The sequence below is a fragment of the Sceloporus undulatus genome, chromosome 2, assembly GCF_019175285.1.
Source record: "Sceloporus undulatus isolate JIND9_A2432 ecotype Alabama chromosome 2, SceUnd_v1.1, whole genome shotgun sequence".
Lineage (NCBI taxonomy): Eukaryota > Metazoa > Chordata > Lepidosauria > Squamata > Phrynosomatidae > Sceloporus > Sceloporus undulatus.
The window spans coordinates 44,316,103-44,326,955 of NC_056523.1; the positions used below are offsets into that span (position 1 = coordinate 44,316,103).

Here is a 10,853-nt window from a genome sequence, read left to right on the forward strand (position 1 = left end):
CTAAGGCCAGTAGCTCAAGCAATGCTTTGGTTGCAGTTCTCATAAAAGGGGGGGGGGGATGTAGAAAGGAAAGAAGGGTGGAAATACACGTTCTACCTTTGGGTTTTCCATAAAATAATTGCAGTATGTGTAATGCCTCTGTGAGAAGGGGAGCATTTAATAGCAGCTTAGATATAATGGCATCAAAAGGTGATTCAAGGTTGTTAGAATGGCAGGTCTGGCTTTTGCAACATGACCCTAAAGAGCTGGGAGGTTAGTGACACATGCAGACACCTTACATGTGCATATGTCTTCTTCTGGTTATTGGTATTCCCTTTCACCCTCTGCAGTGACCAAAGCACCCTATCCAGACTCAGTATTGCACTGCAATACTACTCCCATAGTCATTCTGTTGCTGGTGGAGGGAATCAGAGAAGCATCTGACAATGTTACTGTAATGTTGTAGTAGTAGTAGTAGTAGTTGTTGTTGTGTGCCTTCAAGTTATTTCTGATTTATGGCAACCCTAAGGTGAACCTATCACAGGGTTTTCTGTGGCTGAGAGTGTATGAGTTGCTCAGGATCATGCAGTATATTTCCATGGCCAAGCGAACTGTGGTCTCCAGAGCTGTAGTCCAGTGCTCAAACCACTACACCATGCTGACTCCAGATCATACCATAACACATTGGCCATCATTTAATGAACACCAGGACACATGTAGCTAACCATAATTCCCATCCCTGACCAAAATCCAGTTGCTAATCACAGATGTATAATGCTGAATAATAAGTCAGTTTAGATAAATCCCATTGATCCAATGCATCTGTTTTAGGTGGGACAAGCAATTGGATTTAGCCCAAGGATTTCTCCTTCAGTAGTCTTCGTTTTCACAGTGATCCTATGAAGCAGGATAGGCTGAGAGACTGTGAGACTAAAGATCACCTGGGAAGTTTGATGGCCACAACTACTTACAACTCTTACAGGTAAATAATTTGTTCACAAATTCTTTCTCTAGTGATGTGTTGAAACATGTGCTCTGGAACACTTCCTCAACCCTAATAAAGGATCTTTCAGTCTGGACAGTAGTATATTATAGCAGATTGGTACCCATTCTGAATCTTCAAGGTTTTTATTGAAGAAATCTTATAGGATATGTTAAAAAAAACCCCACCCAACACATAACAAGAAGTAACTGTCTGTGGGGCTGGTAGGGGGAAGCTCTTTAGTTATGTAATGGTGGTGTGTGTGTGATGTGACTCCTTATCAAATTGATACACTACTGCCTGAGGTACTCAGTTTTAGTGCTGTCAGCCGAGACACAATAAATAATGACTTTTAGTAAACCAATACATATCCCGTGTACATGTTCAAAAATGTAGCTGCCACAAAGAACTCATCTGGGCTTTGTTTTTCCAGGCTTCTCTTGACTCTGCATGTTTCATCCAAAACTGTGAAACACCGTGCAGTGGTGGCTGGTGGCCTCCATGCCAGGGGGACAGTGAATCCACTATGGTTTTTGATATGAGCTTTAAAAGGTGTTTACACCCTATTCCCCAAATAGTCTCAGTAGTTTGGATAATTATTATAAAGTTCAGGCTAAAACTCAAATCCACTGACCCAGTGATATGGAAACCAACAGCTGCCACCACCATCATGTTGCACTGCATAGGACAGCAGAATGCAACTCTCTGAGAGGTAGCCTATAATATCTGGAGTTGTATGGTAAAGTACTGGACAGTGTTCCTGTACCTGTAAAAATGATAGAGAGGAGGAAGTTTCGAAAAGCAATACCCTCTTCTGAACAGCTGTTGAATCAGTGGTGTCACAAAGGTTGGTGTCACCCATTGCGGTAACACATGGTGTCATCCCCCCAATTGACCTCTCATATCACACCATACAGAATCCTTAGTAATTTTTTTTACTAATGTTACTCATAAATCATAATTTCCATATGTTACTGAAGGTAAAGATATTAGTTGTGGCATAAACAACCAGCAAAATTAAAGCTTTATCTTTAAATTACAATATTATACGCACAGCCTAATTGTACAAAGTTTCATGTGGTTAAAGTGAAAATTTGTAAAATGTGATGTTTTTAAAGAAAATTATATAAGTTAATTTTGTTCTAAAATTTAATTAAAAAAAAAAAAAGCCCCAGGGACTCGCCTTTCTCCTACCACTGAGCCTCACACAACTGACGCCATCTCTTCAGTGTTTGAAAGGCAAAAGCACAGTACATTTCTATCAAAATGTAGATCTTTGGGAGCAGTGGTGTCAGCCCCCCTTAGAGTGCCACCTGGTGCAATCTGAACCTCCTACACTCCATAATGCCACTTCTGCATTAAATGCTGTTCTATATTTCATATGTTAACTCTAATAATTTCACATGAACAGGAAGTCCCAGGCTGCTCTAAGAGCAGGAGGCCTCCAGCACACTACATCATGTTGGCTCAGGATGTTACAGAGACCTCTGGTTCCAGGGAATGTTCCAGAAAGCAGATGGGTGTAATTCAAGTGACTAACCAGGCTGATTGTACCATTCTGCTGCCCCATATGAACTAAGAGATTGATGGATAGGCTGCCAGATGGTCATCACAGTGTATCTGATATAACCAGACATATTCTTCATCTGTTTACTTCTGTCTCTCCTTCCGGTGTTGTATCTTCTATATCAAATATTTGATTTCAAGTGGAGCAGCCTATGGCAATATTTGATTTAGAAACCATTGGACTAATATAATGGATTCCCTGGATCTGATTTCAAAAGTGTTTTGCTGTACCCTTCGGACTCTGATCCAGACAGACAGGGGGAAAATATGAAGCAAAGAGGCCACAGAGTAGGACAGAGGCCCCTGCCAGTGAGACAGAAAGCCAAGAAAGCATAGCGCTTTCAGAACAGCAAGATACAGAGCTTATAGTACTTACCAAAGATTGTTGGAAATAGAGAGGCCCAGCCTAGGTCAGAGTATTGAAATGACAGATGCTCATTAAAAAGGGAGTAGCTGAATGCTGATAACCAACCACAAATTATGGTCCCTCCTTCAGGCAACTGGTTGCTCACAAACAAGAACTTTATCGCACAGGCCCTGGAACAGGCGTGTTGCGTTCTAAAGGGGAACGTTATGGGGATGAGAGGCGGCATAGAACGCATCTTACCGCACAGGGAGAACACTGCCGCCACCGCCGGACATTCCCATCGTGTTCCAGATGTGTTCTTCAGGGGGTGATTTTCAGGAACGCTTCTCAAGTGTTCCTGAAAATCGCCCCCTCTGGGATGCATCTGGAACATGATGGGAATGTCCAGGGGCAGTAGCAGCGTTCTTCCTGTGCGGTAAGATTTCCTGATGGGGAATGTAGTTCTCAACAGCAAAGATATTTGTGTTGGCTGAACTTCCCCCCCTAAAAAACCTCATATTTGGACAATACTCACATTTGGGCAATACTTTGTTTAGGTCAATTGCATGCCACAATATATGTACGTTCTCTGGAATTCATTGTATGTCAAGATGGCACAGAAAACAAAGGGACTAGGGTAGGAGCCCTGGTGGCTCAGTGGTTAAATTGCAGCCACTCACTCACAAACCATAAGGTTGCGAGTTCAATACCAGCAAAAGGGCTCAAGCTCGACTCAGTCTTGCATCCTTCCGAGGTCGCTAAAATGAGTATCCAGATTGTTGGGGACAATTAGCTTACACTTTGTAAACTGCTTAGGGAGTGCTTAAGTGCACTGATAAGTGGTATAGAAATGTACCTGCTGCTACTGTACCTGCTATAGGGTAGTAGTGAAGAAAAAAAAGGCTGATGTCCAGACCGTGGATGGAGTGATGGCACACGCTCTTCCTCTTCTTCCTCTCCGTTTTTCTGAGATGGAAAGTGTGTTCCCTCAAATAATTGGGCTTTGCTTCTGTGTCTGAAAACAGTAGTGATTGCCAGCATTGTATTTCTCTTGTAATTTTGTTCCTCCTTCAATCCACTTGTTGTTGACACACCAGTTGGGACCACTACTTTATACTGCACTCATAAATGGAGGAGGAAAAAAAAGTCCTCGAGGCAAGCAAGCAAAAGGGAAGGCATGAAATATGGCCATAAAGCTTCCTGTTATTGTTTAGAGGCATAGTTCTGTGTTGAATTATAAAATGAAAAATGGGAATAATAGCAAGCACCAAATATTAGATCACTTTGACAAGGAAATTCATTGCCGGGAACTTTCCCATAAAGGAGATTACCATTGTCTGCCCATTTAGAGTCAGGAAGTTACTTTTTAAAAAATTATATTTACAAATCTACTTTTGTTTTTCATTGCATTCTGGCATGATTTAATGCCCCTCTGCCTTTGGCTGCTTTTTTACAAAATAGCAGCCGATTTTCTAATGTTGAGCCTCCGTCGGTGGATCATTATTCTGTCAGTACTGGGGAGAAGATGTTGCAAGCAGCTAACTTCAAATAGGTTTATGGTTCCACTCTGCTACTCACTCAGTAAATATGATTTAAGCCCACAAAACAAAATAACATGATTGCTATTTTGCCATGCATATTCTCGGCCTCTTGTTTCCTATGACTTTATTGTATGAACTGACTTTTGCTTGTGATTGACACATAATGGATCCCCCCCCCTTCTGTGAATTCATCAGATTTATACCTGTTAGTATCTCATTTGATTTTTCATCACTTGGTTGTTCAGGACTTAATATGTGCCCCTCAAATCTGTCAACAGACTGCTGGAAAGTGCTGTGTTTCATCTGACAGCAGGAGATAGGAAAAAGCTGTCTTGTAGTACCACATCTATTGTGATGAAGACAAGTCACTAGTTGATGTTGCAGCCATTAAATGTTGTCTGAGTTGGAGCTGTTGGAAACACTGTTAAGACTTTTCTGTAGCATTTAGAGTTAAGTTTGGATGTTTTAAATATTTAGCATTTTAGTGGCTGTTTTTATTCTATAGGGTTTCTTGGATGGGTTCCCGCAGTGCATTGGAATAATTTATCATCTTCAAGTATTTACGTTACCTGTTGTGTTTGGTGATCAAGAAGACAAGACATAAAATACAGCCAAGTTTAATTGGCACATGGGTGGACCCATGGGCCAAAATTTATTGCTAGGCACAACTGGGCTTTCTTGGTGGCTGCTCCTAGGCTCTGAAACTTCCTAGAAAAGCTAGACTGGGGCTTCCCTTGTTTTTTCTGTATAGTCAAGTGAAGATTTCATTTTTTTTTTTATTATTATTATTCTGCAGGCTTTTGGGGGAAAGTATCTTTACTAATATCAGGTATTATTTATATTTGTTCATTTTCTTTTTAATGGACATGCTTTTGAGATTGGCTTCTGTATTTCCACCAGATGTCCTGGTGAGGTAGATGGGACAGAGAGAAGGGCTGCTGCAGCAGAACTCAAAACATGGACAGGTTTGTAAGGCAGAATATGGTCCTTCAAATAACCTGGACCTGAGCCATATAGGGTTCATTTTTTAAAATAGTATTTAGTATTAATGGTATTAGATGTACCCCCACTCCTCTGAATATTTACTAAGGCTATGTGTAAAAAAAAAACCATTGCATAGTAGATGTGTATAGGATTGTGGCCCTCATCTCATTCCTTTACATTTGGGTCAATGCAAAGCAGACAAATTACCTTTAACAAAGGGTCTTTGCCTTGTCAGGCAACCATGACAGAGGCTGCATCCATACTGCAGAAATAATCCAGTTTGACACCACTTTAACAGCCACTTCTCAATGCTATGGAATTCTGGGAACTGTAGTTTGCTGTGGCACCAGAGCTCTCTGATAGAGAAGGCTAAATATCTCACAAAACTACAATTACCAGAATTCCATAGCATTGAGCCATGGCAGTTAAAGTGGTGTCAAACCTGGTTATTTCTGCAGTGTGCATACAGCCAGAGATAGTTTTACCTATCTCTTAACACCCTTGTATTATCTGAAGATGCATCCACTTTTGCATACTGTCCTTTCCCCCCTCTCTTCTATGGCTATAAGCTTCACACATTTATAGAGTGTTTTTGTGTTCTCTTCTAACCATAAAGTTGCTAAACTGCACAGGGTTAGTCCTTTGTAATCTTGGTGAGTCCTTTCCAATCCCTTCAGCCATTTAATCATCACAGTTGCCCTCCTTGGACTTCATTGCAGCTTGTCTGCGTTTTTCTGATAATGAGATGCCTGAAGCAAACACTCTGCTTCATGTGTTTATCTCACCAGGTCCTTTCAAAAAGCTGGACTGGTATCTTCCTGTTCTATGACATAAAGCTGAGGCAGTCCCAGTTCTCATTACAAATGGTGTTACAAAAAACATCCTAATTTGTTAGTCCTTCTCCTGAGGAAATAACAGCCTGTTCTGCCTTCATAGGATAATGTGAAAATTACAGTTCTCGAACAGATTTAGGTAAATATAATGTCTTTGTTCTTCCTTTCTCAAAAGGTTCTATTCTTTGGCCTGTTTTGTGTTTTGAATTATCTGGGTTCTATTTCTGTCTGTTTATTTTGGAGAATATATGAGCAAGATTATGGTGTTTTATCTCATCTTGAAAATGGAGTTTTGATCCTAGCCTATAAGCCAATTTAAAAAACAAAACCCATCCTCATCAAATAGGGATTCAGTTTGATCCTTCAGATAACTATGTGATCCAGAAAACGTTTGGCAAAAAAGATATGGAACAGCTATTTTTAGACACTTAAAAAAAAAGAGCATTTCACCCAAAACAGAGGACACAAAAGGAGATGGATTTGGATAGCTATCCTTGGTATATGGCATATGCTTGAGGTTAGGCTGATAATGTTGTTTTTCTCTGTGTTATCTACTAATCCACACCTAGTTTTTCTGCATTGTTTGTTTGACCTCAAACAGCACCAAATTAGTATGAATCTTTGACATAAGATATACATATGTATGTGTGTGCATGCGTGCACGCATGTGTGCGTGCATATGATATGAAACTGGACAGTTCATAGTTAATACACCTTTTCAGACAAACTGCTGTCCTTTGACAGCCTTTCAAATGGAGGATTGCCATCTGCAGTGGAGGACACAGAGGCCTCCATCCATTTGCTCCTTCTTACTTGAGTAGACCCACTGAATCAGCTTTGGAATGTTAAGTCAACACTTAGTCAAATCTCATAGATCCAATGGGCCTAATCAAGCTGGGACTAGCTATTGGATTTAGCTCATGTATGGCCACCCTAATATTCTTGTGCAAGCAAATTATTACATGCAGAAGGTATGTGCATTTGTGTGTTGAATAGCAGGATATTTTATTTTCTCATGCTTATAGCAGGTAGCTTTACTTCTCCGTTCACTTTGTTCTTGAGCACTGGGCTACTGATTCTGGATAGCGAGATGTTAGTATTAACAAGTTTTTCTGTCACCAGTTTGATTGGCAAGAAAAGGAACACAATAAATGCTTTCTTAAACGATTAAATGGAGAATCTACCAATCTCCTGTATGTGCACTGATTCTTTATTCATGGATTCAACCATCGGTAGCTTGAATATATATGTATACAAACATCCCTCTGTTTGTGTGGACTTTGAATCTGTGTTGCTTGCTTACTTGCGAGGGACAAACGGACAGCCAATAGGGCTTGAATATTGGTGGATTTCCATTTTCATGGGGGGGGGGTCCGGGGTCTGGAACGGATCCCTTGTGAAAATGGAGGGCGATTATATATAGAATCATAGAATCATAGAATTGTAGAGTTGGAGGAGACTGCAAGGGCCATCCAGTATGTGTGCGTGTGTGTGTGTGTATAATATAAATTCCAAAACGCAAAACTTGATTTTGCCATTTTATATAAGGGATGCCATTATATATGATGGGACTTAAGCATCCATAGATTTTGGTTTCCACAGTGGACCCTAGAAGCAAACCCCAGCAGATACCAAGGGCCTCTTGTAGTTTGGGGAAGAGAAGGAAAAGACTTGTATTCCACAGATGAGCCTCTATAAAAGAGTTTCTTCAGACTTGAGGTTTAGAAGAAACTGGCATCATCTCAAAGCAAGGTCTGGCAATCCTTCATCAGTTGTTGTTTCCAGGGAGTGGCTATGGAGATGGAACTGGGAAGGGTTCCTATCTCATTCCTCACTATGCTCTTGGCAATACTTTGATCTGATGTTACACTACAGTACAACGAAGAACCACTGAATAACTTTAAATGTTTTAAAGAAAATATCATAATACAGAAGAATAAGTCTGCTGAAAACGGATCGGTATGACTTGAGCAAGGGTATGTCTGGCTGTGTCAATTTGTTATAATAATTTGGGAATGATAACCATCGAAGACAGAAGTGATCTGTATGCCATTATATACTTGCAGTACAACCTTCTTCTATATCCAGATATATGTCCCATTGTATTCAATATGGCTGAATCATTAGTAAGTGGAACTGGCATTTCTACATATGATTGTTGCTTCAGACTTCCAAAAAGCTTTTGACAAAGACATTTCTTAATGCTCCCTGATTAAAATTATACACTGGCTTTGATGACTGAAGGATTTGGAAAGTATCTCCTCTCCTCTTTCATGTGTTAATTCTTCTGAAGGCAACAGATCCTATCTGATCTTGGAGGCTAAGCAGGGTCAGCCCTGGTTAGTACTGGGATGGGAGGCTGCCAAAGAATACCAGGTGCTGTGAGCTATGTTTGAGAGGAAAGCAATGGCAAACCACCTCTAAGTCCTCCTTACCTAAGAAAACCCTATGAAATTCATGGGGTTGCCACAAGGCAACAAGTGACTTGAAGGCATATAGACAAACACAGAAGAACTAAATAAGAATTCTTCCTCATTTGAAACTGATCTAAATGACAAGACTTTTTCAGCTTCTTTCTTAGCATCTAATAATCTACGCTATATGACTGCACTCAACTCAGTGTTATGTGCTTTACTGCTACATACAACATTCAGGCTCATTTTGTGAATACATTTTGCATTCTTTCTAATTATGGTTCTGACCACCAGATAATCACAGTTGTGACTGTGACAGGTTAATTTGGCATTGTTGTGTCTAACAGATGCTTGGTAAGTCTCATTTTGTTCTCTGTATTATGAGGACATAATTTCCAAGGGGATCAACCAGTTTTGCATAAATTTTCACATCTAAATTCCACACACAGGGTGTGATAAGGGAATAAAATAAAGCAATCTAGATAACTGACTGAGCACCTTTCAGCATTTAGCGCCTACCTGTTTGCTGTGACTTCAGAACTCTGCACCTGCTGTGGGCCTGTCACATTTTCACAGCACAGCTTGTGCAATGAAACCTGAACCAGGATTTTGAGGAAAAAGTAAGTAAGAGATGTTGCATCACTCAGGTGTACTGGGAAACAGATCCAAGCACAAGGCAGAGCAAGGAAGAAGTCTGAAAGAGAGGAAGAAACCCTTAGAAAACTAGAGGAAAGTAGTGGAGCTGTTTGAAACTGTGTTTTCTACTTTACATGGAATTTCCCAAAACTTCTGTTGGCTACCCGAAGCAAGATAAACAATCTTATATAAGGGATGGGGAAGTTAACCCTGTATCCAGCAAGAACTCTCCATGGAGTGGAGGATGGTGGAGAGGAGAAGCCTTAGAAAGTTGTAATATAACATTATGTAATACAGTATAACAGATCAAAGAAGATTTCGGAGAATATCTGCTTTTTAATTTCACTTTTTGTTATAACTGATCACAGCCTCTCTGATTCCATTGTAAGGCATACTACAAACAACTTTTAGAAGAAAAAGGGAAAACAGGAAGAAGAAAAAGGAGGGGATGGTTCAAGCAATCATAAAAGCCCTGCTGAGGTGTTTTGTGAGGAAGGTAAGTTTGTTGGTCACACTACTGTGGAGGGAATCTTTCTGGACAGACTGTTATTGTAGATCCTTTTGTTTATTTTCCCAAGGGTTCCAAATTGAGTTGATTGTCACCATGAAACAGCAATGGAGACAGACGAGGCTGACAGACTTGCTCTTCTTGTAGGTTTACTGCACCCATTTCAGAACTTGGAAAAGTTATTTTTTGGACTACCATTTCCAGAATTCTCCAGTGAGCATATCCACTGGTCATACTAGCTGGGGAGCTCTAGGAGTTAGAGCATTTATGCCCAAAGGAGTAATTTTTGTAGTCCAAAGGATTAATTTTCCAATCTCTGATCCACTTAGAGAGCATCTCCCAAGGGCTCAGTGGGGTGGTGGGTGGGCCGTGAAGCCCAAACACTCCGATCAATTTAGGAAACAGAGAGCTTAGAACATCCCCAGTGGCTGGTTGTAGTTCTCAGCTGTGCTGAGCAATGGCATATTGAAATATACAAAACATAAAGAAAGAGCTTTGAGAACTGACGTTAGACCACAATGCGGGAAATGTGGATTGAAATCCATGTTTAGCCTAGAAGTTCACTGAGTGACTTTGAGCCAGTTGTGGTTTCTCAGACTAACCTACCTCAACAGTTTGTTGTCAGAATTAAAATGGGTAGGGGGACTGTTTATGCCTCCTTCAGTTCCTTTAGACAAAGGAAAGATATAAAAATATAAATGTATAATATTATAGCCTCTATAAACATGAATTAATAAGCTTTCCTTTGCTAGCAAGTGCACAACACACACACATTCCTTTTTTCCCCATAACATTTTCTTTCTTCTTCTCTATTTGACTAGGATCAGCCTGTTTCTTAGCATCTGTTTAACTCTCCCGATATCTGGTTTTTAGGTTTCTTTGGGCAGGGTAATGTGAGGTTTTTGCCTCAAGCTTCAGTTGCAGATATTCATCTTCAAAAGGAGAAACAAATCTCATAGACATACAGAGGAATGTGCTAAAAGCATTTATAAAGGCCCCTGGGAAATGAATTGCATAAAAAGGACCACCCCTCTGTCTCCCACCCACTGCGACTTTCTCCGACA

At 40.4% G+C, this 10,853-nt stretch overlaps 1 long non-coding RNA gene across 1 annotated transcript; it reads left to right on the forward strand.

Moving 5' to 3' along the window:
- Positions 1 to 818: 818 nt before the first annotated feature.
- On the forward strand, positions 819 to 9,716 carry LOC121921050. Its single transcript, XR_006101829.1, has 2 exons — positions 819 to 961; positions 9,671 to 9,716. It is a non-coding gene; the product is annotated as an uncharacterized LOC121921050 (long non-coding RNA).
- Positions 9,717 to 10,853: the final 1,137 nt, after the last annotated feature.